Source organism: Eptatretus burgeri, chromosome 13 (assembly GCF_056783735.1).
Source record: "Eptatretus burgeri isolate ZD-2024b chromosome 13, Ebu_testis_v1, whole genome shotgun sequence".
NCBI lineage: Eukaryota > Metazoa > Chordata > Myxini > Myxiniformes > Myxinidae > Eptatretus > Eptatretus burgeri.
Genome location: NC_140973.1, coordinates 44,865,227 through 44,892,701, shown reverse-complemented (window position 1 = coordinate 44,892,701; position 27,475 = coordinate 44,865,227). Strand labels below are relative to the sequence as shown.

The window sequence follows — 27,475 nt, the reverse complement described above, 5'->3', positions numbered from 1 at the left end:
ACCAGGCGTCCGATCAAGTTAAAATTTAAAACATGTATTCCCCATCACTACTAGATCATAATTCTGAAGTTTCACATCGATTGATTAAGCGGTTCCAGAGAAAACATGATTTAATACTTTTCTTAAATCCAATATGGCTGCAAAACCATGTGACCTATCAATTTTTCGTGAAACTTCTACACCCAAGGCTTTAGAAACATTTGTGTGAAGCTTCCTTTCGATCTATCCAGCTGTTCTGGAGAAGAAGATTTTTTTAGAAGCCGGTAGGTGACATGGGTGGTCGCTATGTAATTGCATACTAGTCTTACAGTTTTTGACGGATCAGGCTGAAATTTTTTGACAAAGGTTGATTATAGTGCGCATAAAAGCGCGGAAGCCGATTTTTGATTTTCCCAAAAATATATATTAAAATATTTTTTCGGATTTTTTCAAAAATTTCAAAGTCCCGTTGCTAGGCAACGGTGGCGTCCATAGCAACGGTGCTCAAAAGCATACAACTAGATCCTGGTATGAATCTACCGGTCAAGTTTCATCAAAATCGGTTGACTCCTCTGGCATCCAGAGCTGTCCATTACATACAAACAGACAGACGGAAAACCTGCGAATAACGGTAGTCTGGCGACCACCCAATAGGTTTCAGTGTAAATCCAATATGGCTGCCAAACCATGTGACCTATGATGTCATATGTGTGAACCTTTTGTTCCTCCCGACTCATTGCAGGAAAATAAGTAGAGGAAAAGTAAGTTTGAAAGACAGATGAATGCTAGAAATTGGGCATGGGTGCGACCCCCACACTTACCTGAGAATGAGCTGGCTGACTCAGATGGTACCGAACTGGGTGGGAAATGTGGATGTGTGAAGAGGTGCAGTGTGTGAGGTGTGGGGTGTGAGGTTCAGTGTGTGAGGTGCAGCATGTGGAGCGTGAAAGTGTAATGCGGGTCTTACAAGGGGCTGTTGGGACCCCATTGATTCTCTGGTATTCAGAGGGAATCAGCGAGATGGGTTTGTGTGGAGATGTAAGAGTGTGAATTGCAAAAGAATGATGGGGGTCCTGAAAAGGACCGTTGGCGAACTCTGCTGATGCTCTGGAGTTTTAGATGGACTGAGCGAGATACAGCTCGGGAGAATGTCAGTAGGTGTGTGGTAACCATGCCCTCCTATTCGTTGGTGATCTCCCCGCCTCTCTGTTGGACCGCTCCATTCCAAGCTCCAATGTCCGTTCCCGACTCCACACTCCTTTGAATGGCTCCTAGGTGTGGCACACCGCTTGCCTACTTGGGATGGCACTTTATTGGTGTGCCACCTGTCACCTCACATATCCACGCTTCTGTGATCCAGCGGCGCTTATTGGTTGGTTCCTGTGATCCGCCTGCACCCATTGCCTGGTAAGAAGTCGATGGTGGTGCCCCATTGATGACGGTGATCATTCGGGGGTGCTGTAACTGACTCAACTCCTCAACATGCCCAGTCGAGGGCACTGTAACTGTCTTGTCTCCTCCACAGCTTGTGAAGAGTAGAGAGAGAGAGAAAAAGAGAGAGAAAAAGAGAGAGAAAAAGAGAGAGAAAAAGAGAGAGAAAAAGAGAGAGAGAAAAAGAGAGAGAAAAAGAGAGAGAGAAAAAGAGAGAGAAAGAGAGAGAAAAAGAGAGAGAGAAAGAGAGAGAAAAAGAGAGAGAAAGAGAGAGAGAAAAAGAGAGAGAAAAAGAGAGAGAAAAAGAGAGAGAAAAAGAGAGAGAAAAAGAGAGAGAAAAAGAGAGAGAAAAAGAGAGAGAAAAAGAGAGAGAAAAGAGAGAGAAAAAGAGAGAGAAAAAGAGAGAGAAAAAGAGAGAGAAAAAGAGAGAGAAAAAGAGAGAGAAAAAGAGAGAGAAAAAGAGAGAGAAAAAGAGAGAGAAAAAGAGAGAGAAAAAGAGAGAGAAAAAGAGAGAGAAAAAGAGAGAGAAAAAGAGACAGAGAGAGAGAGAGACAAAAAGAGACAGAGAGAGACAGAGACAGAGATAGAGACAGAGACAGAGACAGAGACAGAGACAGAGACAGAGACAGAGACAGAGACAGAGACAGAGACAGAGACAGAGACAGAGACAGAGACAGAGACAGAGACAGAGACAGAGACAGAGACAGAGACAGAGACAGCGACAGAGACAGAGAGAGAAAGAGAGAGAAAGAGAGAGAAAGAGAGAGAAAGAGAGAGAGAGAGAGAGAGAGAGAGAGAGAGAGAGAGAGAGAGAATAAAAATGGGGTAGGCCTCATTACAAGCACAATGTATATTTTCCCCCAGACTACTCCTTGGACTCCCAGGTTTATCTAAAGAAATTACTCTGACATAACTACTCTTATTTTGTGTTACTTGGTAGTTGACACCCCAGGAGTTTCAAAAATCCATCACAATGTACGAAAAATCCCCCAAAAATCCAACTTTTATTTTCAAAAATTTCGTTTTGCCTAAAACACTCCCCAACACTCACTGATGAACCTCTGAAAGTTTTCACAAGATCCGTTTTTCCATCTCTGACAAAAATAGCAACACATAGACAAACATCTTTCTTCTTGAGAGTTTTCAGAGCGATCCCATAATGCCGTGCACACCTCCATGTTGGTTGTATTCCCTTCCCTGGCAACAACAGCATCAGCAGCTCGACAATCTAGCATGTTTATGTCGTTATTCCCACTCACTGCAATGGAAGGTAATGCTAATTATTTGGCCTTGATAGGTCTTGTTACTTGGCGAAAAAAATTTTTGGCAAGTATGTTGGTCTGTAGCATCCGTTGGGCGGTCACTAGACTACCGTTTTCTCAGGTTTTCCGTCTGTCTGTTTGTTTGTATGTAATGGACAGCGCTGGAGGCCAGAGGAGTCAGCCGATTTTGATGAAACTTGACTGGTAGGTTCATACCAGGATCTAGTTCTATGCTTTTGAGCACCGTTGCTATGGACGCCATCGTTGTCGAGCAACATGACTGAAATTTTTGAAAAAATCCGAAATTTTTTTTTTTAGGGAAAATCAAAAATCGGCTTCCGCGCTTTTATGCGCACTACAATCAACCTCTTTGTCAAAAATTTTCAGCCCGATCCGTCAAAAACTGTATGACGTATGTAATTATATAGCGACCACCCATGTCACCGACTGGCTTGTCTGGTTGTCTGTCTGTTTGTCACACGATTTTTGGCCACAGTTTTCAAGCAATTCTTCTGAATATTTTTGTGTGTGTATTTGACCGGCCAAGGATAACAACACTAATTTTGGTGAAGATTCGAATCCGGATCCGGATCTGAGAATTTTTAAAGTGATTCTTCACCATTGAGAGATATGGCCAAAAATAATATATAGCACAATATCTCAAAAGGTTATGGATGGATTCCAGAGAAGATTTGTGGACAAGTTGGGTGTATGATGAGGACGAATTGATTCAATTTTGGTGAAGATTCGAATCCAGATCTTGATACGAAATTTTTTCAAGTGATTCTTCACCATTGAGAGATGGGGCTAAAAACTATGTAGAGCATGATATCTCTAAAGGTTGTGAACGAGTTATGACAAAACGAGGTCGATGAGTTGGTTCTGGAACAAGAACAAGGTGATTCGATTTTGGTTAAGGTCGGATTCAGATCAGACCTATTTAGTCGAGTAGGAATAGGGGGGTATCATGCACCCCCCCGGAAATATACTTCTAATCAGTGTTTCTAGATTGGAAAAAGTGTGTAGAAAATGATGAGCTATGTTAAAAAGTTGTCAAAATGTCCCACGTATCATTTTTATGCAAATTAGTGCCCCCATTATCAAAAAATCTAGTTTCACTATATCTCAGCCAATATTGCAGATAAGTGAACAAATAAGGTGTCTAGACCCATGTTTTAAGGGTCAAAGATCATAATAAAACTATTCCTAAAGTGATCACATGTGTCTGTGTCATGCAAGTATGCAAATTAGTGCCGCCATTACAAAATAATCACATTTTTACCAATTAAGAGACTTCATATTGCAGAGAACTGAACAAATAAGGTGTCTAGACAGATGTTGTTGTGTTTTCAACCAATGTTTATTTATTTTATAGTACAAGGGTCAAACATCACAATAGAACTCTTCTTCTCTTTCCCATTCCAGATAAACAGTCAGGTAAATGTTTCTCCACTATGAATCACTCATCGTTTTCAATGAAATCATCAGAGTCCAACTCGTCCTCTCCTTCCTCTTCCTCCTCCTCTTCCTGTTCACACTCTCCAGTGTCCAGGAGATCAACTAGCGAGGTTGGTAGGACAGGACCGCAGGAACATACTTGTTTCAACACTCCTTCATCAGTCCTCATCCATCCTTGCCCCTCATCATAGGGTTTTGGCTTTTCAAGAATAGCTTCATCAGCTCACTTGTACAAGGCGACACGGTGGTTCACACGTTGGACGTGCAGCTTCAGAGCAGAGTGGCATGGAGGAAGGCGAGCCAGGTCGACCTTAAGGCCCGGTCACACCTTGACGTTTTAGCCAGCGATGGCAACGTGTTAAAATGTATGTAAAACGCTGGCTTACGTTGAACTTTTGATGTTTTTTTTTAAAGATTCGGACGTATTCATAGTGACTTGGTCTTATGTATAACGCATTGGTAACTACACAGAACGTTTCGTTGTGTTATAGATAACTTATACGAACGAATGCTGAACCTGTTGTCGGCCTACACAACCGATGCCCAACGGTAGTCTAACTTTGGCATAGCGCGTTGCAAGCATCGCCGACGATGTCGTGGCGTAGCCTATTAAAAGGCTGACGCACAACGATTCGAATCATAACTGCCGTAGAAATGGAAGGGTCAAAATCGCGGTCACACCTTGGCGATCTTGCCAGCGTATACCGACGTAACAAAAAGTGTGTCTAAAACGTTGGGGCACGTCGAATACGGTATGGGTAAGTTTGGTATGCGCGAGTAGAACGCTAAATACGCTATCATAAGTCGTAGTAAGTAGAGTACGTCAAGAAATTTTGAACATGTTCAAAATTTTACGACGTACTCGGCGTATGACACACGTTCCGCATGCGATGGGGATAAGTTTTACACACGATATGCGGACACTTACACACGTCCACAAAGGCTACTTATAAGCTACTCATAAGTCGAAACACATCGCGGTAATGTCTTTTTTACGCGAAACTTATTTCTAACTTATGTTTGACGTGCTTTGAACCAATTCTTTACGTAGCCCCAACACACATCGACGTATGTAGACGTATTCCAATGACGTCTTCCGGTCGACAAAAAAAAAAAAAATGAACGTGTTTCTAGCTTACAACTGCCATATAAAGACGTGTTCCCTGTGGTTTTGGGAATTGGTATATAAAAATGCTGCTCATAAAAGGGGAACCCAACAGTGTTTTCGAGTCCTTTTTGAGTCGATGTCCATGTCAGCAGTAACAGTATCAGTATCAGTATTACTATTAGTATTAGTATTAGTAGTCGTTTGTTCATGTTGGCAGTAGTAGGTGAGTGTGAGGGGGAGGGTGTGGGTTATGATGGATCCTCCTTGCGTCCGCGTGTCCACGGGAAGGTTCATAGGCTGCCACTCAACGATTTAAATCGCTCAAACTCCACTATTGAAAGTAGACGCTTGCGCTCAACAATTGGATTTTTTTTACACTCAACGACTTTTAAACGGTACCACTCAGCTATTTTCATTGTTTACAATGAACGATTTAAATTGCTGTCACTCGCCTTTGTTTTGTTTTTTTGTTTTTTTTGACGCTGGGGTTTGGAAATTTGAAACGTTTCTTCTGAACGTGTTAAAACGCTCAAACTCGACTATTTTAAATAGACGCTGCCGATGGACAATTGGAATCATAGCCAAGCTAGACATCGAAGTGTGAACATCCTCGTCATGCCGAAGAAAAGTTTGAAGAATGCTGCAAATAAGTGTCCTGGCCGTGGACGTGGACGCTGACGCAAGGACGATCCATTATACCGACGTCTTTCAGCCTATGAGTAACTTAAAAGTAACGTCTGTCGATGTGTGGCAACGATCGCGTAACGTGCCAACAACACGTTAATCATAGGTTAGAAATAAGTTTCGGGTACGCTAAACATTACCTCGGCGTGTCTCAACTTGTGATTACCTTACACGTCGCATGTGTTGACGTCTGTGAACGATCGCAGACCGTGCGTACTTGTGGCCAGCGTAGCGGAACGTGTGAGTCATACGCCAGCATACGTTGTGAAATTTCAAGCATGAAAAAATTTGAGGACAACCGAAAAGTACAACGTTTAAAGCCAACGTACTACGACGTATGCCAGCGTGCTCTCAATGTTATCAAAACTTACCCATAACGTATTCAACGTGTGCCAGCGTTTTAGAAAAAAAATTCAAAAATCGGCATACGTTGGCTAAAACGTCAAGGTGTGACCGGGCCTTTAGACTTGGAAGTGAGTTTCTTGTCCTCCCCAACCATTTTGCGTAGCAACTTGGCACGGACGACATCCACTGAAGACTCACGACTCTGTCCATATATCAGACAGGTGAATTGCTCCAACTGCCTCAGCACCTCAGGCTTGACATTCCAGTAGTCACCGAGTTGACTGAACGCCTTGTGAAACCTGGGGTTCTTCTCCAGCTTTTTCAAGGGCCCCACCTTCCCCTTCCCTTTGAAGGCACTGGAACAGTCTTCTCCGCTGAACACATAGAACCCAAGAAGAGTGGCGCAGTAGTCTTCTCCCAAGGATTCTGCAAGCTCAGAGAGGTTGAGATGTTGTCGATGTTTCCCTGACCCCGTATCCAGGTATACAGTCAGCTTGATGGCATGAGCATGGTAGAGAAGAATCATGAAGATATCTGTGTCAGGTGTTCTGACCACAGCATTCTTGTATCCAAGAGCAGCAGCATGATGGAGGTACAGTACCACCCTTGTATCAGTCTCTTCCTGGTTGCTGTAGATTGTGGGGAGCTCACGCACCTGAAACACAAAGGGGCATTGCACTTCAGTCACCACCAATGTTAGATCGAGACAAAAATCACAGATAATCACTTATAGTTTACCAATTTTACCAATATTTAAATATAAGACTGAAAGAAAAAAATCGCATCACCAATCACCAAAATTTTATACTATTATTCACCAATCACCAAGAAGCACGTTGGCAATATTATTTAAGTTAATCCTGGTAATAATAATTCATAATAATATGGGTTTTCAATTTACCTTGCCATTCGATGAGACAAGATGGTGGGCTCTCCTCTCCACTATCAGCACTGCCATCTCTGTTCTCTCCAGCTTTAAAGCTGCCAGTTGGTCACTCCATACTCGCAGCAGGAGCTGGCAGATCTGCTTTTTGTTGTCGTCATTTGCAAGGAACATCTTGAAGTCATACGGCTTCCTGGTCACTGGTCCAGCCAAAATGATCTTCTCTGAGCTGCCACGCCTCAACCTCTCCTGCGCTTTGATAGATTCCGGGTGGTAACTGTCAGTCGAGAACAAGAAGTGCTTCTTGGCCACCATTTGATTGAGCACCTATAGACATATCTCACCACACGTTGGGGGAAGGTTGGCAAGGGTATGTAGCAGTGCCATGCCATCCTGGATGAACATTGAACAGGGCATTCTTGGGGTATGGCAGATCTTCTGTGGTGGTGTCCTCGAGAAGGTAGTGCAGAATCGAGGCTGTATTGGTCTTGGAGAAAAATCCATCCGGCATTCCAAGGCTGGGAGACACAGGCATCAGGCCTTCATGAGTTCTTCCAAGTCCAATGGCTCATCTTGACTCTGAGACTTGATGAGGAGCACGAATGCAAGGTTGCTTTGCTCTTGAAACTGTATAACCTGGAATGATAAATGGTTAACATGTTGATATGGCGTGTAACATAAAAAATACGGGTTCACATTTAAAAATGTAAAAATAAAGATTATGATTTAAAAATACATTAAAAAAATACAATAGCCCTTGGGTATTGGAACACCTCATTACCTTTCCCTGTGAGGATGTGAGGGTGACCTTCTTGTTGCAAGTCTCCATGGTCTTGAGTTTCTTCTTCTTGATTGGGTCGAAGAAGCTTACTGGCTCTCCACTCTGTATGCGTCTGATGAAGTCAGCTTTAGCGGCCTTGCCCACAGCTTCTGCTCCTAACACGTCCATCTCTACGTCCATGGAGACAGGAGCACCGGAAGCCAGGGAGTAGAGCCTGTCCTTATCTATGATGGTGAATGGATTTGTGAAGTTCCTGATAGTAGTGAGGGTTCGCTGAACGGCCTCCTCACCCTTTTGGACCTCTGCCTTCTCCAGCTCGCGATGTCTCCCCGCCCTTGGGCAGTCTGGATCATCGATGAGGTCGACCATTTCAAGGGTCTTTTCATAAAACTGTACTCGTGCGGAGGTTGTACGACACCATCTCTGGTATGCCCCAAACTGGCTGTACAGTCCAGCAAAGCCACCTGAAAAGTATGAAACGAATATGTGACCTGCTCCCACATAATCAGTTACATACCCCAATCATAAAAAAGGTTTTGTCAGAGCAGTTTACACTTTGCATTATACAGCTTCCTTCTACCTTTTCAGATGCATACAATGTTACTGGATGAAATTGATGACTTACCTGATGATTTGGCAAAGCGCATAAACGTTTCTTCCATTGCTTTATCGACTGCACTGAGTGCCCCCGGTATCATTGAGCGGGCCACTGCAATGGCACCGTTGTTGAGCAGGTCCTTGGCTCCTGGGTGTGTGTTCTCCAGATTTGTCAGGTAGACCGCCAGCCAGGTCAGATATCTGCGGATAAGGAGAGGCACTGATTACACGTAGAAACATTTATTGGATGAGCTCGTCTGATAATGCATGAGCTTTTACCAGTATGTATCGATTCAAATGTACTCAGTTAAAGTTATCAATTTGGCCATGTAAATTGCACAAACCTGGAGTAGTTGTGTCCATCGAATGCAAAGAAGATATTCGCCATCTCTCCATTACATTTGTGAAACAGCTGGATGTTGTTGGTCTTAACGGAGTGGAGGAGCATGAAGACAAGATGACAGTAAGTAATAAAGGACATCCAGAAAGCAGCCGTCTTCCCCAGGTGGCCATTGCGCACCTTCTCCTCATAGGCGTGATACTTCTCGATGAGGGTTAGAGTTGAGGGGTCTTTGAGGGCTTCATCGAGGTGCTCTCGATTGCAAGACTGCTTCATGTTGAGAAGCTCAGCAGGGTCAGTGATAAGAATGTTCTCCTCCTCATTGAATCGCTCCATCAACAGCCTCTCCATTTCCTCACACACAGTTTGAAGGCAAAAGAGGGACTTTGCGTAGGCCTTTCCACTGGGAACATCTTTGATCGATCCAGTTGTCACTAGTTGTGCCTCAAACAGAATCTCTGCATATCAGAACCCGCATTTTGTGGCCTGTGAGCATCCCGATGTAGTTCATGGATGTGTGAAAGGGCCCAATCATGACCACCTGACTGGCAAATTCATCTGGCCAATGCCAGATGATGGGTAGAGTTTTCAAACAGACACCCAGATCAAATGTATTCAGGACCCACCTCTGACCCACCTCAGCGGTGGCTATCTCAGAACGCTCCAGTAGCTCACGAACAACTGTGTTGTCAGTGATCGGTTGATGGAGCGGCGTGAAGTAGTCTACTGTTGATTTTCTGGGTGGGGAGTACCAGTTGCAGAGGTGAAGCCCCCGAGTCCAGGCACGGGCTGCTTGCCGCTGCTTCCGATATACCTGCTGAAGAGCCAGATGTAGTACTCTTGCATCTTAGTAGCATAGACTACGTCATTCTCTGCAGGCGGTGTGAATGATGAGCCATCAGGAAACTTTGGGCCAACGCGAGTGAAGTGCAAGGGTGGGAGAGTTTTTGGTGTGTCGACTTTCAGGCTACGCTGTTGCGACTTGTCGATGATAGGCAGCATTCGGACCTTGTTGCTCTCGAACCCAGGCTTGACTTCCTGCGCCACGATTCCCCCAGCACTGTTGACAATGTTGCTGCCGTGCACATTGGTAGTGGTTTTGTTCAAGTTATCCCACTCACAGTGGAATACGAGGTTGCCCTCTCATGTCACACTTTGGGGTGTCTGATAGGTTGAGACTTCGTCCAGGACCTGGGCCAGGGCAGTTTCCAACTCTAAGCCGAAATCGTAGCTCTCAGAGTGGCCAAGCCTGTGTAATATCATGGTGAGCTACCTGCTTCGGAGCAAGTGCCTGACAGTCACACAGAGTAGAATGTGTTTTGGTAACTTCCATTTTCCCTCTGACACTGCACGGCACAGGTCTTGCCCAATGGAGAATACCAGACGCTTCATCTTTTCAGTCTCCATGTCTTCCTTGCCAGCCATAACTGTGCTGAGGAACCGGACAAGGTCTGGGGGTAGGATATTTTCAGGAGTGAGCTCCATGTCGTCAGCTGTTGGCGGCCAGGGTTGGTCTTTGGACTCCTTGAAATCCTGTAGAATATTCTGACGAAGTAGGAGGGCAACGTTTTGGTACTTATCTGTGCTTCCGAGAGTGTAAGCTCGTGCAAGAGCATTGGAAACGGTGATATTCGAGCTGTACACAAGCCAGAAAGAAATGGCATCAGCTTTGTCATGATCAACCTTCGTGAAGTGGATATGCTCCTTGATTGGGTCATTCTGTAGGCGTTTCAGTAGTTTCTTGGAGCAATAATTTGAGTTATCGGACCCATTCGATTTAAGTTCTTCGATATAGAGCAGGCGCAAGGAAGATAGCTGTGGGACCTCATTTTGTTGGACGACCTGAGTTTCCATGTGTTTCAGCACCGAGACGAACGCCTTTTCATGGGCGGCTGACATGCAAGCCTGCTCGGTATCTTTTGCTCCTTTGGCTCTGCAAGTCCCGCGCTCGTAGTTAGCGAATGCTGTGCGGAAAGATTTAAAGCATGACGGATGGTGTTTGGCCTCACAAGCAAAGAGGTCTTTGCTTTTCACCTGTCTATGAAGTCAAACTAGACCCATTTTCTCAGCCTGTGATTCAATTTGCTCCCATTCATTTTCTTTGTTCTCATAAGATGTGAAGTATGCAGGTCTCTCAGCTTTGCGATGACCATCTTTGATCTCAACTTTGTCACAGAAAATGCACTCTGGCGGGAAGATGGGTCCAGCAGAACCCCCTGATTTACGAGGGGAGTGATGCCGCTGTGAGGTTGATGGTTCTGGTTCTGTATCATCTCCCAGAAGCTGAAGGTTGCCAATAAAACGCTGATAACAGTTGCGGTGATACCCAACACTTTCCAGGTCATCGGGGAGAGTTGTAGGGATCTGGTCACACACTGATTGCATACGATATGGGGATTTATGTGATTGGTGGAGACGTCGATCCCGGATCTTCTGAAGCTGTTGTAGTTTTTCTGTAGCAGTTCCTTTGATTTTAGTGAGGGGTGGAAAATGACCATGATCAGACATGTATGGCACATGAAGGATGCATGCAGGTGGAGAGCATTTGTGGGCTGCAGGATCTACACTCTGTTTTCTTTTGGGCATGCCAGCTTAATGTCTACTTCTACCACCACTGTTAGAGAAATGAATGAGAAATAACCATGAATGTTAAAGGTGCCCTGTAATGAAATCTGGAATTCTCAATCTGATAACAGATGTTCTGAGTGCAACCATCATGTTCTACAGTGGCCTAATGTTTGATGCTAGCAAATGTTTTTGGGATACAAGCAGTGATAACAACAATTAAGCTAGAACCCTACGTAGATTTTAAGAGGCTAGCTATAGCTAACATGGTGACTGTTTCTGGTTCCATGCAGAAACTGACGTCCACATGTGTGCACTATGATATGTGATTCCGTAGGATTTTTGTGCCAAAATTGATTTTTTGCAGTTTTGTCAACTATAGGGGGTAAATTAACAGAAAAATTCGGGGTTTAATTTATTCGTGAACCTTTAGGGTATTTGGGGCAGCCAGTTAAGGAGGTGACCCCCAAATATTGCTTGGCCTATATCTTCGCTCCTAGACATGCTCACTTCATAATCTTGGTGTCTAGGATAGGGTTTATGTGTGCTTTGAGTTCAATTATGATGGTTATGAGGTGATCTGAGGTCAAGGTCATCGGTCCAAGGTCACCACAGGGTCATAAATGGCCTCAAATAGTCAATTAGCCAAAATAATTGAACTATATCATGTAGTACCACTTTATATGGGTTTTTGTGGGTGTGAAATTCAATGGTGACATTCTTTTTTTATTGGAGGTCATGATCAGGGTATAAAGGTCATGGTCAAGGTCATTTGGGTGGGCAATTGTAATGTATTTCAAGGAATATATATGAAACTCTCTGGGTATACCCATAATTATAATGATAAGTTTAATATCATTAATCAAGTATGATAAGGTACTTACAGATCATATTTGTTTCTGGAAATAAATTCCAATTAACAGAGCCAAATTGTCATTTCCCCCTAAAAATGCAGTATCGAATTACATTTCCATTAAAACTTCCTTTAGGATAAATTTCTGTTCATCAAAAATTACATTTAACTTTACCATTATAAACTTTCAAACCAAATGATTAAGGATCTACATAATGTGTTAATCAATAAAAATAGTCATTATACATGTATCTTGATGTGTTAGGTCCCTTATGGGACACCATGTATTTCTGGGGATTTCCCCAGGATTTAAATATTGAACCATGCTGGTGCCAAATCCATCTTGCCATGTTTTGGAAAATAACTGGAGAAAAGTGGCTCTCTTGAGAGGTGTGTATGCTAAAACTTCCACCTATATCTTAATGCAATACCATAGTCTCTAAATTCTTATGTTATTTGGTCAAATATTCGATTTAAATTTAAACTTTCATGAAATTAACTAGTTTGTGTATGGTGGCCCATAAGTGCCATACATTTCTGACTAAAATTATAGCATTAAAACAGAATGATACATATATTCAAGTCCAATGAAAATAACATTCTATGTAATGTAATATTAAGGTAGACTATGATTATGTGATATCAAATAATTAAAAAATGCAAAAGGCATTCTTAGTTAAAAATTATCAAATCTGTGTTGGCAGAATAACTCAATATGAACCGAGTGGTCTGTACATCTTGCCCATTATTTTCTTCTTTATTTTCAGGTGTTTCCCTGTATCACTGTGAACGTGCCCATGCAGTCAAGCTCTGAACACTTTAACCTACCTGAAAAAATGTCTCAACAAAAAGCTGCCGAAGTGAGGACTTGCATCATTTGCAAGGAGGGAGACTGTCAATAAGAAGCTTGTTGATAACCATGATATATCACTCGTGAAAGATCCAAAAGAAAAGGTGGTGGAGCGGGCTAATCTATGTGATGTGAACCTCAAATCACTGGCAGATCATTTCATTAGTAAATAAGAACAGAGTTCAATTTGTTCGACCACTTTATTAGCGTGGAACGACAATAATCAAACAAGTATTGAACAGGTTGAAACGCCCACAACATCCCTGGCTCGGGCTCAGGCTGCGCATGCGCACTGGCACAGGGGACCGTCGATATGTAGAAGTACCGTAAAGTACAATGTTCTCTATCTCCCTCCGAGTCTTTATTATGTTAATAGATAAAGGCTGAGAAAATATGAAGTTTAATGAATGAACAAAAGTTTATATCGCCCATCGTGTGACTATTCCATGGAGTAGTCCTTGTGCCAGGCAGGCACGCTGGTCGCTCTGGTGGATCGGCGTTGACCTATTGCTGGTGCTGGTGGTGTCACATCGGGCCCCAGTGGGGATGGGGCTCTCGGGGTTTCAGGGGCCGATGGTGGCGTCTGAAGGATCGCGCGCCTCGGTGTGCCTCGTCCTGGTGCTGCTGGCGTGTCTGAAACGGGTGTCGTCTTGCGCCGGGGTGTGCATACTGACGTCAGTGCCGGCGTGGGCCCCGTTGGTGTCGCAGATGTCACGGGTTCGCTGTCGAGGTCAGGCAGTTGCGGTGTTACAACAGGTGCAGGTACAGTGATGCAGGTTGCTAGATCATCTGGTCATTGCGATGGTCACTAGAGCAGCTGGTCATTGCGAACTGGGCTAAACTTGCGCAGGAATTTCCTGTTCCGAAGTGTGACTCTGCCCGAGCCATCGATCTTGATCACGTATTGGTCGTGTTGGCGTACCTCCACGATACTGCCTGTCTTGTCCCATTTTTTTTGGGTGGAATCCTGTCTGGTTCTGTACGTGGACTAGGTCCCCTACAGCAAGTGGCGGAAGGCATTTGGTGTGTTCTGCCCAGGTGTCGGCTGTGCGGATATGACGTTTGCGGAGGGCCTCCTCCCTCGCTTTCAGGGTCTCATGCCAAGTGTCGTGCGGTCTGTACTTCCCGGGGATAATTGGGATGAAATCGCGTATCGGGCGGCTGAAGACACACATTGCCGGGGAGATCTTCGTGTCAGGGTCAGGCGTGTTACGATATTGTAGTATCGCTCTCTGCACAGCGTCAGTGTCAAGTTCTCCCTGCGGGCTGGTGTTGTCCGTGATAAGTCGTTTCATTGTCTTAACTCCAATCTCCGCGCGACAGTTGTGTGAGGGAAGGCCACCGATGACAAGCGGTGGTGTACGCCCCATCTGTGCAGGAATGACCTGGTCTCGGTGGAGGTGAACTCCGGTCCCCCATCCGACGCGAGCTCTTCTGGTGTCCCGTACGTCACGAAGGCGCGACGTAAGTGGTTTATGAGTCCGGCGGCGCCACCCGTCGACTTTGAGATGATCGGCCAGTTCGAGTATCTGTCCACCGTCACAAGGTAGTGTGCACCCCTGTGTACAAAGAAGTCCGAGCACACTGCCTGAAAGGGGTAAACGACCGGAATAGGTGGAGTTGGTGGCACTCCAGGCTGTGATGGTGCCATCCGGTGGCAGTGTTCGCAGTTTTTCCGAGTGGCGCTGATGTCGGCCGACATGGCTGGCCAGAATACAGAGGATTCTGCGCGGGCGGTCATCATTGATACGCCCTGGTGGGCAGCGTGTAGGGCGCTCAGCACATCGCCGCGGAGTGAGGGTGGTATGACTACTCGGTCCTTGTATAGGATCACTCCATCTGTCGATGTAATGTTCTTGCGGTACTGGTGATAGTCGCGAATTGTCTCTGGCATCTCGATTTTTGAGTCGGGGATGCCGTTCATTGTCATTCCCTCCAATATGTGCATATCGCCATCGCTGCTGGTGGCTTCCCTGACGCGATCCCATGTTACTGATCGCAATGATTCGAGGCCCGCGGCGCATCATGCCAGGTTGTCCTCCTCGACGTCGTCGTCATACTCCGGCTCAGTTTGGCGTAGGAGAGACAGGACGTCGGTGTGCGTGCTTGGTTGGAGGTGGGTCACTATGGTAGCATTGTCATCTGGAAGGTTCATGAGTGGAGGTCGCGTGATGCCGACCGGCCTGCGCGACATGGCATCTGCCGCCTTGTTCTTCATGCCCGGGATATGTATGATGCGGAAGCGATAACGCAGGGTCTTCTCCTTGAGGTTCCTGAGGCGGGGGTTGGTTATGTCGTCAAGTGCTCTGTCCGAAAGGAGTTTCAGCAGTGGTTTGTGGTCTACCGCAACGATCAGATTCTCGCAGCCCAGTACGAAGTAGCGCGCTTTGTCCAAGGCGTCCGCGACTGCGAGAGCCTCGCCCTCTATGGGCGCGTATCTGGATTCTGCCGCGTGTGTAAATCTGCTGCCGACCAGGGTTATTTTCCATCCATCAGTGCAGCAGAATGGTCTAACTGGCACGCATCGGCAGTGCTTTTGAAGAAACCAGAATCCGATTCCCTCCTTCGACCAGTCCGTGGCGATGCATGTTGGCTTAGTTTTGTCAAATATGCGGACACCGTGTTCGATTTCTTGTACGATCACGTCTTTCGACTCGCGGAATATGTCCTCTAACTCCATGGACCACTGGAAGCGTTCTCCACTTTTCAGGAGCTTCCGGAATGGCTGCATTCGTTCGGCCATACTAAACAAGCCCGAACCACGATCTGACGTCGGTGATGTTACGCGGTTGTGGGAAATCGTGGATTGCTTCCAGGTAGCGGCTGCACGGTCGCACGTCGGTCATGGTGATGGTGAAGCCCGCGAAGTCCACCGTGGGTGCGCTGAAGACAAACTTCTCCGGGTTGAGGATGATTCCATTCCGGCTGCATATATCCAGCCATTGGACCGCCTGGAAGTAGCTCCCCTCAATCGTGTCTGACCATAGTAGCATGTCATCTATGCACTTGGTCTTGTTGCCAATGTCTGCGACGATCTCATCGTATCATCGTGAGTAACCGTCCCCCGATGCCATATACCCTTGTGGGGCAGATAGGTACCGGTAGCGCCCCCATGGAGTGATGAAGGTCATCTTGTGGCGGTCGTCCTCGTGTCGGCGGACGCTATGGTAACCGTTCCATGCGTCGAATACTGTCTTGCGCTTCCCGTTAGGTACGCGTCTCGCCTGGTGGAACGGGGATTGGGTGTGGTGGGTCTCGCGGAACGCATGCTTGTTCAAGGCCTGAAAGTCGACGGTGCATCGCGGCTTGCCATTCTTTTTCGCGCAAATTACCATGCGGTGACACCATGTCACCGGCGTGCCGACGGGTACTTCCTCCAACACGCCGAGCCGAACGTCCTGGTCGAGGCCTGCTTTTACCTCATCTTGCCAATGTATGGCCACGGAGATGGGAGTGTGATGGGCAACCAGTGTCGTGTTCTCACTGAGCATAAGACGTAGTGGCGGGCTGGTCATTCTCGGTAGTGGCTGGTGTGGGCACGTGTTGAATGTGCTCTGAGCATACATCCTGAGTAAATGTGACTGTAGTGCCTCTCTGTTGGCCTCGGTCGCCGGCATGGGGAGTGCGGTCGGCTTGGTCGGCGGCTCCGCGCGTCGCGGGCAGTCGCACAATTCCGAGGTCATCAGATTCACCTCTCCGAGTGTCGGGAATCTGTCCGAGATCATTCCCAGGTCCATGCAGGCCGCGCGGGAGAGGAATATGCAGTCTGAAGAGTCCGTCACGTACGCAATTTGGCGCGTCTCCAATCTCCGAGCGTCGTCACTGTTCCCGGCGAATCTGACGACCACGGCTCCGAGGATACGAATTCCTTTGTTGTTTGCGGCCTTCATGGTCATGGATACAGTTATGAGGTCCTCAGTACTCAGGCCCATTTGTTGGACGACTTTAATGCCGATCAGGCAGCTCTGGCACCCCGTGTCTGCCATAGCGGGTAGGGTTACCGCGCGGGTGTGTTTCAGTCGTCCAATTCAAAGGAGTCCAATAGTAGTAGGAGTCAAAGGAGTCCAGTAGTCCAAACACCACACCCAATTCAAAGGGCGGAGGAGCTCCTTGTGAGCCAACGGCCATCCATATCTAGTGCCCAACTGTGTCTGCAGACGTCCTCCTGCAGTTGAGTTACTTCTTATTAGGAGGTTGGTGGCAGGATTTGCACTCCGGCCACCGTAAAACCCTTCATTCCGCAAAACGCAAAAAAATCTGAAAACCCACTCCGTGGGAGTACCTCCTGTGCAGCTTCCCTTCGCAGGGCAGCTCACCGGACGACGGGATTGGGGCAAAGCCTTCGGGACCCCCAATCTTTGATAGGAGGGAAACCACGGGGTAACATCCCTGGGTCAGATTGCGGGAGAGTGTGTCGGAGTGGTGCTGAGGTGTCGTCCACCAGACGGCGGTCTCCTTGGGTTAACCTGAGGCGGTCCCTTCGGGTGGGTGCCTGGAATGTCCTATCCCAAAGAGAGGATGATCACCTGTCTCTGTTATCATCTGAGCTCAAGCGTTTGGACATCGGGATTGCAGCTCTCTCTGAGGTTCGGAGACCGGATTGCGGCGAGATAATGATGGGTGGTTACACCTACTATCGGTCTGGTTGCTTTGATGGTTACCATACCCAAGGAGTTGCTGTAGCTGTGTCCAATAAGCTGACCCCAATGATAATTGAGGTAACACCGGTCAACGAGCGTATTATGAGATTAAGGATTCGTCACTCCTTAGGTGTCATTTCCCTGGTCTCTATTAATGCTCCGACTGAGGCGAGTGATCTCACCGTGAAGGATGCATTCTACGCCACACTCGAGTCTGTGGTTTATCAGTGCCCCAGACGAGATACACTTCTCGTCTTGGGGGATTTCAATGCATCGACTGGAACTGATAGGGATGGTTATGAGGTGTGTGTTGGTCCCCATGGGTCAGGAACTATGAACCAGAATAGCACTAAGTTCCTTGACTTTGCAAGAAGTCATGGACTTAGGGTGGCTGGTTCATGGTTTCAGCACCCACAAGCTCATCGCTGGATTTGGTATTCCAACGCTGGCGGTGTGGCAAAGGAGATTGACCATGTCCTCATTGACGGTCGTTGGAGGATGATCCAGAACTGCAGGGTCTACCGGAGTGCTCAGTTCCTCAATACTGACCACAGGTTTGTTGTAGCAACTCTAAAGCTGCACCTTAAATCCTGGAGAATGGTACCATCCCAGCCTAGGCTGGATGTTGCCAAGCTCAGGGATGAGAGAGTAGCTGAGGAGTTTGCGAACAGGCTGAGTGGACACTTGGGGGGTCTGGGTGCTTTGGGGGGTCCTGAAGAGTTGTGGAGCGCCTTCAAGACCACCGTCCTTGATGTTGCCGGTGGATGTCTTGGAACTCACCGCAGGGCAAAGAAGAATTTTGTCTCTCAAGGGACACTGGACACCATTGACCAGAGTCGCAGGGCCAGGCTGAATGGCAGAGCTGAGCTGTTCAGGGAGCTGAGGCGTAAAACTGTACGTGCACTGAGGGTGGACAAGGAGGCCTATGTGCGAGGAATCTGTGAGGGGGTTGAGCATCACCACCTGTGAGGGGGTAGAGCATCGTAGCATGCAGTTTTGTGCTCTGCCTGGAACACAGGCATCATCCCAACTGACTGGAAGAGGGGCCTTGTTGTCCCTCTCTGGAAAGTGAAGGGTGATCGCCAAGACTGCAACAACTACCGAGGGGTGACGCTGCTCTCAGTGCCGGGCAATGTCTTTGCTCGGATAATTCTTGATAGGGTTTGCCACCATCTGCTTGAGCACCAGCGTCCAGAGCAGTCAGGCTTTACACCAAAGAGGTCAACGATTGACCGTATCCTTGCCCTTCGTGTCCTCACCGAACGCAGACGAGAGTTTCGGCAGGGGCTGCTTGCAGCCTATGTTGATCTCTGGAAAGCATTATATTCAGTGAATCGGGATGCCCTCTGGAGGATTCTTGGTCTTCGTGGGGTGCCACCAAAACTGATCGATCTGATGTCTGAACTCTACTCTGGTTCTGAGAGTGCTGTGAAGTGTGGTGGTACCACCTCTGACTTATTTCCAGTTGTTACTGGAGTTCGTCAGGGATGTGTACTTGCCCCCACACTTTTCAGCACTTGTATGGACTGGATTTTAGGGAGGATGTCGGAGAGATCAAGTTGCGGTGCATCGTTTGGGAATGTCAAGATCTCGGACCTTGATTTTGCAGACGATGCAGTCATCTTTGCGGAGACTTTAGACATCCTTTTGGGGGCCCTCGAGGTGCTGAATGAGGAGTCGGAGCCGCTGGGATTACGGGTTTCTTGGGTCTAAACTAAAATCCAGGCTTTCGGTGACATCTTGGATGCTGCTGTCCTGTCTGTGTTTGTTTGTGGTGAGGATGTTGAGGTCGTGGAGAGATTCACTTACCTTGGCAGTGATATTCATGTCTCTGCTGGCTGTGAGCCAGAGGTCAATAGACGTCTGGGTCGGGCCTGGGGAGTCATGGATTCACTGGATCATGGGGTGTGGCGCTGCCGGTACCTGTGCGGGAGGACGAAAGTCCGAGTCTTCAGGTCCTTGGTACTTCCAGTTTTGCTCTATGGGTGCGAGACTTGGACTCTGACCAAGGATCTGAGATGGAGACTTAATTCCTTTGGTACCAGGTGTCTTCGGAGAATCCTTGGCTATCGCTGGTCGGATTTTGTATCCAACGAGCGGTTGCTGAGAGAGACTCGGATGAGATTTGTTACCTGCATAGTCCGTGAGCGTCAGTTGCGGCTGTATGGACATGTGGCTCGTTTTCCTGATGCTGATCCTGCTCACCAGATTCTCTCAGCGAGGGAGTCTCATGAGTGGAGGAGGCCAGTGGGCCGACCACGTGCCTCATGGTTGCAGCAGGTTGACCATCATCTCAAGGAGATGGGGATGGGCCTGGCATCTGCCTGGGGGATGGCCAGACGGAGGCCCCTGGAGTACCGACGGAAAGTGGACGCAGCGACGTGCTGTTCTGGCACATGCTCCCATACCTGACCTGACCTGTGTTTCAGGAGGTTAAAACCCAGCGCTTTGTAATCCTCGCGCTTGTTGGTGAGAGTGAGGTTGACGTATGGCTGCAGGTCGGATATGCGTTTCATCCACTTATCGCACATATCATCGTACAGGTGGTGAGCGAGGGGAAGCGCGCGCATTTCGTCCTCTGTGCTGGCCATGGTGACCGTGCATAGCTCGACGAAGGCTGCCGTCTGCTCGTCGTACATCCCGTCGGTTTCCTTAGATGGGGGTCTTGCCGATCGGCTGCCCAGGCACGCCTTGTCGAGGTGATTCTGGCCATCACACTTCCGGCACTTCTTACCGTATCCGGGGCACTCGGCGCGTCTGGCGCGCCATTGAGGCGTTTTGCCGTGGCCCACCTTGCCGCAGTAGATGCATACTCCTTCGGGCTTGGCCTTCGGTTTTTCCGGCCTGGCTCCTACTCTGGCGTGGACGTCCTGTTGCTTTCCCCGCCGATACGAACTACTGATCGCGTCCGTGCTCTGAGTGTCAAGCAGGCGCGATGCCGAGCGTTTTCCAGACTCTTTGGCCTCGATATACTCTATCATGTCCTTTAATGGCATGTCCTGGTTCTTCTCACCGAGTAGGTCAAGTTGTATTGCTTGGTCCGCGATGCCACGGGCAACCACGTTGCGCAATATCTCTTCCGTGAAGTTGTTGACCTGATCGCACCCCGCCTTGGTGCACTTCATTTCATACTTGCACGTGTCCGCCTGCCCCTTGATGCGGGCGTGGAACGACCGGACGGGCTCCTCGTGTCCCTGCCGCATGTTAGACAGGGCCACTCGAGCTACCATTGTGTTCTCCGTCCGGACGGCGATCGCCTTCATGGCGGTGAGGACGTCTTCTTCATCGCTGCCCACGAGGCTCCTACCCGCCGCGCGAGTGAGGTCCTTTCTCAGCTCCTCCTCACAGCACTCCAGGAGCTGCGCGACTATGTTGGGTCCGACAAGCTTAGTACCTGTTTTGTATTCGCCCCAGCGGGTTATGAAGTACGACCAGGCCTCGCCCGTTCCGGCCAGTGCTATGGAGGGACGCTTGAGTTTCTCCATCTTGGCATTCGAGCTCGCCGCCCTGGGGGCGGCGACGTGCACAGTGGCGTGTATACTCAGCATGGCCGCCACCACTGCCGCCTCAGTGTGTGTAGCCATATAGTCACAACCCTCGATCGGGCACTCTGCTTCCACCGGCGCCATAGGAACAGTTATTCTGGAGTTAACGTTCTATTTTCGGTGATGCACACGTGTGTACAGTGTCCTGGGGGCGAAGATTGGGTGCAGTACCCGAGAAATCCAAACTCACTGTCGACGTTCTCGTGGTCCGTTTTCACCCAGTCGTGTCCTCCTCAGCACCGACGATCTTTACTCGACTGCATCAAGTTGTTTGATTATAAATAAGAACAGAGTTCAATTTGTTCGACCACTTTATTAGCGTGAAACGACAATAATCAAACAAGTATTGAACAGGTTGAAACGCCCACAACACCCCTGGCTCCGGCTCAGGCTGCGCATGCGCACTGGCACAGGGGACCGTCGATATGTAGAAGTACCGTAAAGTACAATGTTCTCTAATTAGCTCCCCCAACTACGCTGGGAGCTCTTCAGGTCGAAAAACATGGAGTCTGAGATGTTGCCCCCCACCCGAGCTACACTGCTGCCTCATATTCAACGGGCAAAATTTGTATGCATGGTGAACAAAGCTTATGTCATTACACATCCCCAACTTCCTAGTTTGGAAGACAGCGGTTGGGTCCTCGAGGATGGTGCAATCTTCCCTCTACGGTGTCTTGCACTACCTGCTCCACAAGCAGTTTTAGAGCTGATCAAATGTGGCTGTAAATCCTCTGCCTGTGCACGCAACTGTTCTTGTGCAAAAAACAACCTCCCCTGCTCGCCGCTTTGCAAATGTCATGACCATGAATGTCAAAATGTCAGGCATGACGATATTGAAGATGAAGATGTATAATGTACAGGTTTCTGGTTTTATAAATTTCCAGGTTTATAGTTTTGGTCATGAGATCAAGAATGTGATGCATTATAGTATGCAATTGCTCTGGATTTTTTTTGCCAAAATTAAGGTTTTATAGTTGCACGTTATATCACGAGATGTGCCATATTTTGTTTTCAGCATATTTTTACCTACCCAAATGACCTTGACCATGTCCTTTATAACCTGATCATGACCTCCAATAAAAAGAGTGTCAACATTGAATTCCTCACCCACAAAACCCATATAAAGTGGTATTACCCAATATAGTTCAATTATTTTTGCCGATTGACCTTTTGAGGCCATTTATGACCCTGCGGTGACCTTGGACCTATAACCTTGACCTCAGATCACCTCATAATTGAACTCAGAGCCCCCATAAACCCTATCCTAGACACCAAGGTTATGAAGCTAGCATGTCTAGGAGCGAAGATATAGGCAGAGCATTATTTGGGGGTCACCCCCCTAAAGGGCCCCCCAAAATACCCTAAAAGTTCACGAAAAATTTCAACCCCAAATTTTTTTGTTAATCTACCCCCTATAGTTGACAAAACTGCAAAAAAAAACAATTTTGGCCCAAATTTCCTACGAAAGTCATTTTTGTTACATATCATAGTGTACTAGTAACTGAGTAAACTTCTTACCTTGTTGGTTTGGTGGTTGAATACCCAGCAAAATGAGTTGGCAACGACGAAGATGCAGAACTCTTAACAGAGGTATTGAATACATTTACGAAAATAGGAAATGGCAGCAATGGCAGGACTAATTTGCATAATAGCATGCCAGAGAAACATGCGGCCACTTCAGCAATAGATTTATTATGATCTTTGACCCTCAAAACATGGGTCTAGACACCTTATTTGTTCAGTTATCTGCAATATTGGCTGAGATATAGTGAAACTAGATTTTTCGATAATGGGGGCACTAATTTACATTAAAATGATACGTGGGACATTTTTACAACTTTTTAACATAGCTCATCATTTTCTACACACTTTTTCCAATCTAGAAACACTGATTAGAAGTATATTTCCGGGGGGTGCATGATACCCCCCCCCTTCTTACTAGACTAATCAGTGGCATACAAATTGTAAACTATTCAGCCTGGTGGAGGTACTGGATGTACCCTACTGAGTGCCGTTCCATTTCGTCAAGTGTCACTCAATGAGTGATTTTTCATTTACCTTTTCTCACTTATTTAGCTTGCCAACCAATACGTGCCCGAACACTGCATCCATCATATGGGAACTGAAACCCCTCTAATAGTATCGACTTAGAAAAGTCTACAGCTGTAGAGAGACTACTTGGTTAGACCGTTAGAGTTTGATAGAGTTTGAAATGGCAAAGGGCTTTATAGCTTTATATCTTTAAGTGTAGCCTTGTGGAGCTTTAAGTAGCTTTGTTTGCTGAGAAAGACAAAGCATTTTTATATGTGTGTGTGTGTGTGTGTGTGTGTGTGTGTGTGTGTATATATATATATATATATATATATATATATATATATATATATATATATATATATATATATATATATATATATATATTCATATCTATATTAATATTTCGGCATGCCCCTTTATTTGTTCCACCATCAGATTTTTGTTACTGCATGAAATGAAACAAGATTTGGCACATATACTAATGATATTATTGTCTTCCTTAAGAGGCCCCTCAAAATTCGTTTTGATGCATTTTCACAAACTCCAACCGATTCCATTCAAATTTGGTACGATTATGGCTTTTGGTCCAACTTAGGTCATTGGCGATAATTTTTTTCCATAACACTTCCGATATGCGAAAAAAAAATCGATAAATCGATATCCCTTATGGGATTTTCCATTCAAATCCACTCAAGTTTAAGGCCTACGGGGGACGCTGTTTACCTCCGCTACGCCAAGCTGTTAGGGTTAGGGTTGTGGTTAGTGTTAGTGTTAGGGTTAGGGTTAGCTACCCTAACACTAACCCTAACAGCTAACCCTAACCCTAACAGCTAACCCTAACCCTAACAGTAACCCTAACAGCGAACCCTAACCCCAACCGCTAACCCCAACCGCTAACAGCTATTCAGGAAATTTGCAAGAAAGCCCGGTCGTTGCCCGAGCAACGCCGGGCTTTACTATTAGTACAGTATATATTAGAATGGTACGGTGCTGCTCTGATCCTGTTGGTATTTTGAAGAAAAATCAAATTTTGTTCCTTTTTATGTTTTTGGTGGGGGCCTAAAACACTTCCGAAAACCCACTAAAGAATAGGGTCGGGATCATTTAATATTACCTTTCACATAGCTACAAAGGCTGAGGCACTAAAAAGTGATGAAATAAAAAAAAAACCCAAAATCCATCTGTTTTTTCAAAATTAAAAACAAAAAGTTTTCCCCTCTAAAACACTCCCCATGCTCAATGATGAATCTCTGGAAGTTTGATGAGGATATGTTTGACAATGTCTGAGAAGAATGGCAACACAGACAGACAGACAATCATCTCTCTAAAACGAAGTAGTTTGGATTTAAAACGACAACTGGGCATCCTCCATTGTGCAAAGTCCTTCCTTGGCACACCTGAGCTAATATCCACCGACAAGGCTTTCATCCGCAGCTTGATGGAGTTTTGCACTCCCCTCTAGGATGGCTCCCCTGCCTCACATCTTGCTCAGTTTGATGTTGTGGAAACCAAGGCTTTCAAGATCATTGGAATCTCCCGTGATGAAGCTGAGTCTATGGGCTTATCACTTCACCATCACCGACGGGTTGGTGGTGCCTCTCTATCTTCTTCCGCCTCATTTCTGGTCTTGTACCCTCTGCCCTTTCCATGGTCTTCCTCCAGGTCTCCAGAAGACCTCCAGGTCTTCCTCCAGGTCCAGGCCTTTCACTCCAGGTCTTCAAGACAGCTGTTCACCACCTTCTCAAGTCATGCCCCATCCAAAACCATGATCTTTCTCACAACCGCAAAACCACTCCTCACTCTCCCAAAATTTTGTTGATGTATCCATCTTGTCCACCCCTTGCATTCTCCACGACCACTCATCGTTACCTGCATCCCTTGTTTGTCCATCTTGTCTACTTTCTCATTCCACCCTGCTGTTGGTGTTTCTCCTTTCTCCTGCTGTTCCCTTTGTTATGTTGTGTCATCACCTGTTCTGTGTCCAAGCTCTTCCACGAGCCTAGACCATGTATAAACTAGAAGGGCACTCAGTAGAGCATATATCTCCGCCACGTAATACCCAATACATTTTTGTCCAAAACCCTAACCTTAACCACAACCCAAACAATAACCCTAACCCTAATACAATTACCCTAACCCTAACATATCGCGCCCAATATATTTTTGAAATATCATGCTCTGCAGTACTATATCGTTTTTGGCCCTGTCTCTCAATGGTGAAGGATAGATTTATAAAATTAAATAATTCTCATATCCACATCCCGATGTTCACCAAAATCGAATCAATTCTTCCTTGTCACACTCCCAGCCTGTCCACCAAGTTTCATCCGAATCCGTAATACAACTTTTTGACATATCGTGCTATATATTAGTTTAGACTGATCTTCCAAATGGTGATGAATCACTTAAAAAAATATCATATCTGGATCTGAATCCGGATCTTCACCAAAATTGAATCAATTCTTCCTTGTTACACACCCAACGTTTCCACCAAGTTTCGGCCGAATCCGTCCAAAACTGTTTGAGATATCGTGCTCTCTTATCCTTTTTAGCCCGATCTCTCAATGGTGAAGAATCACTTAAAAAAGTTCCACTAGTCAGATCCGGATTCGGATCTTCACCGAAATCTAATCGGTTCGTCCTTGTCACACACCGAACCTGTCCACAACTTTTTGAGATATCCTGTACACAGACAAACAGACAAAGAGGGGTGAAAACATAACAAGGATGACAAGGATGACAAGGGAATTAGTCGCAGGAGGAGGCCATTCGGCCCATCATGCCTGCACCACACTAATGCCAGATTTAATATATCCGTCAATACCCCTTCCCTTTGTGTGCAGCCATTTGGCTGCTAGTTGCATCATTGGTTTGGGGCACAGATATGCCGCTGATGCAGTGCCCCTTTTACCAGTATACTGGTGCTCATTTCGCCGACCTCAGAAGGATGACAGGCTGAGTCAACCCCCTGGTGTTAATTCAGTGGAACGGGACTCAAACTCAGGACCCTGGGATCCCAAGCTACCACCCTAACCACCAAGCCAACACCAGGCTTGTGTGACCTCGTTCACCTTCAGTGGCAGAGGTAATTAAAATAAAATAAAATACAAACTTCGCATGCAAAATTTCCATGGCACCGACCGGTCCATAATTTTGCTCAAAATGACTCAATGTTTCATGACTTGGAGTTCCTCAATATTGAGAGTAAGAAGAAAGTTCCATGACATCTGCAATTATATGTTCCACCCTGTTATGTATTCCCTCACATGAAAACTCCACTTATCCCAGGTGGACTGGATGACGATGTCATGTAGGGAGCAGTTGTGAGGTCCTTTTTGTACCAAGGACTGAAGCAAAAGCCACCACCTTTCCAGCAAGTCAGGGAAGTTACTATCTCTGAGTCTCTGACAGCAAAGGTAGACGAAGGTTATGTTTTCACCCCTGGCTTCCTGTCTGTCTGTGAGCAGGATATCTCAAAAAGTTATGAACGGATCTGGATGAAACTTGGTGGACAGGTTAATTTTGCTCAAAATGACTCAATGTTTCATGACTTGGAGTTCCTCAATATTGAGAGTAAGAAGAAAGTTCCATGACATCTGCAATTACATGTTCCACCCTGTTATGTATTCCCTCACATGAAAACTCCACTTATCCCAGGTGGACTGGATGATGATGTCATGTAGGGAGCAGTTGTGAGGCCCATTTGTACCAAGGACTGAAACAAAAGCCACCACCTTTCCAGAAAGTCAGGGAAGTTACTATCTCTGACAGTAAAGGTAGTAGGCCGGGGGGCCAGTGTGACCTACCTTGCACCCCCCTCCCCCCCCCCGCGACAATTTTTCACTGATACCACAGTGTTCATATATATCCCAAGTATCAGAAAAGAGATGTTCCCAGAAAAATAACTGATTTGCACTTTGCAGTATTAAGCTGTTTCCATTTTTGAATGTAATTAAGCTATCCAAACATTATTCTACATCTCTGACAACAAAGGAAATATGTTCACTTTATTTCTTGACCCTCCAAACATATGTGTAGATTCCTCATTTACCAATTTCCATGCACCAGAAGTTGAGATATTTACGAAAATGATAATTTCCATAATGGTGGATCCCAATTA

General features: G+C 46.4%; 1 long non-coding RNA gene and 1 pseudogene across 2 annotated transcripts in view; one reads left to right on the top strand and one right to left on the bottom strand.

Annotated features, from left to right (window-relative positions):
• LOC147014346 (uncharacterized) overlaps positions 1-27,475 on the top strand; it is a 39,425-nt gene that overhangs the window by 4,668 nt on the left and 7,282 nt on the right. The window contains exon 2 of the long non-coding RNA XR_015050746.1: positions 13,054-13,146. This is a non-coding gene — a long non-coding RNA (uncharacterized LOC147014346). The remainder of the gene's footprint in view (positions 1-13,053; positions 13,147-27,475) is intronic.
• On the bottom strand, positions 3,893-11,545 carry LOC147014347 (uncharacterized; annotated as a pseudogene). Its single transcript, XR_015050743.1, has 6 exons — positions 8,873-11,545; positions 8,557-8,729; positions 7,932-8,395; positions 7,169-7,786; positions 6,377-6,922; positions 3,893-4,440 (listed from the first exon to the last, which is right to left on the bottom strand). The product of XR_015050743.1 is annotated as an uncharacterized LOC147014347 (transcript).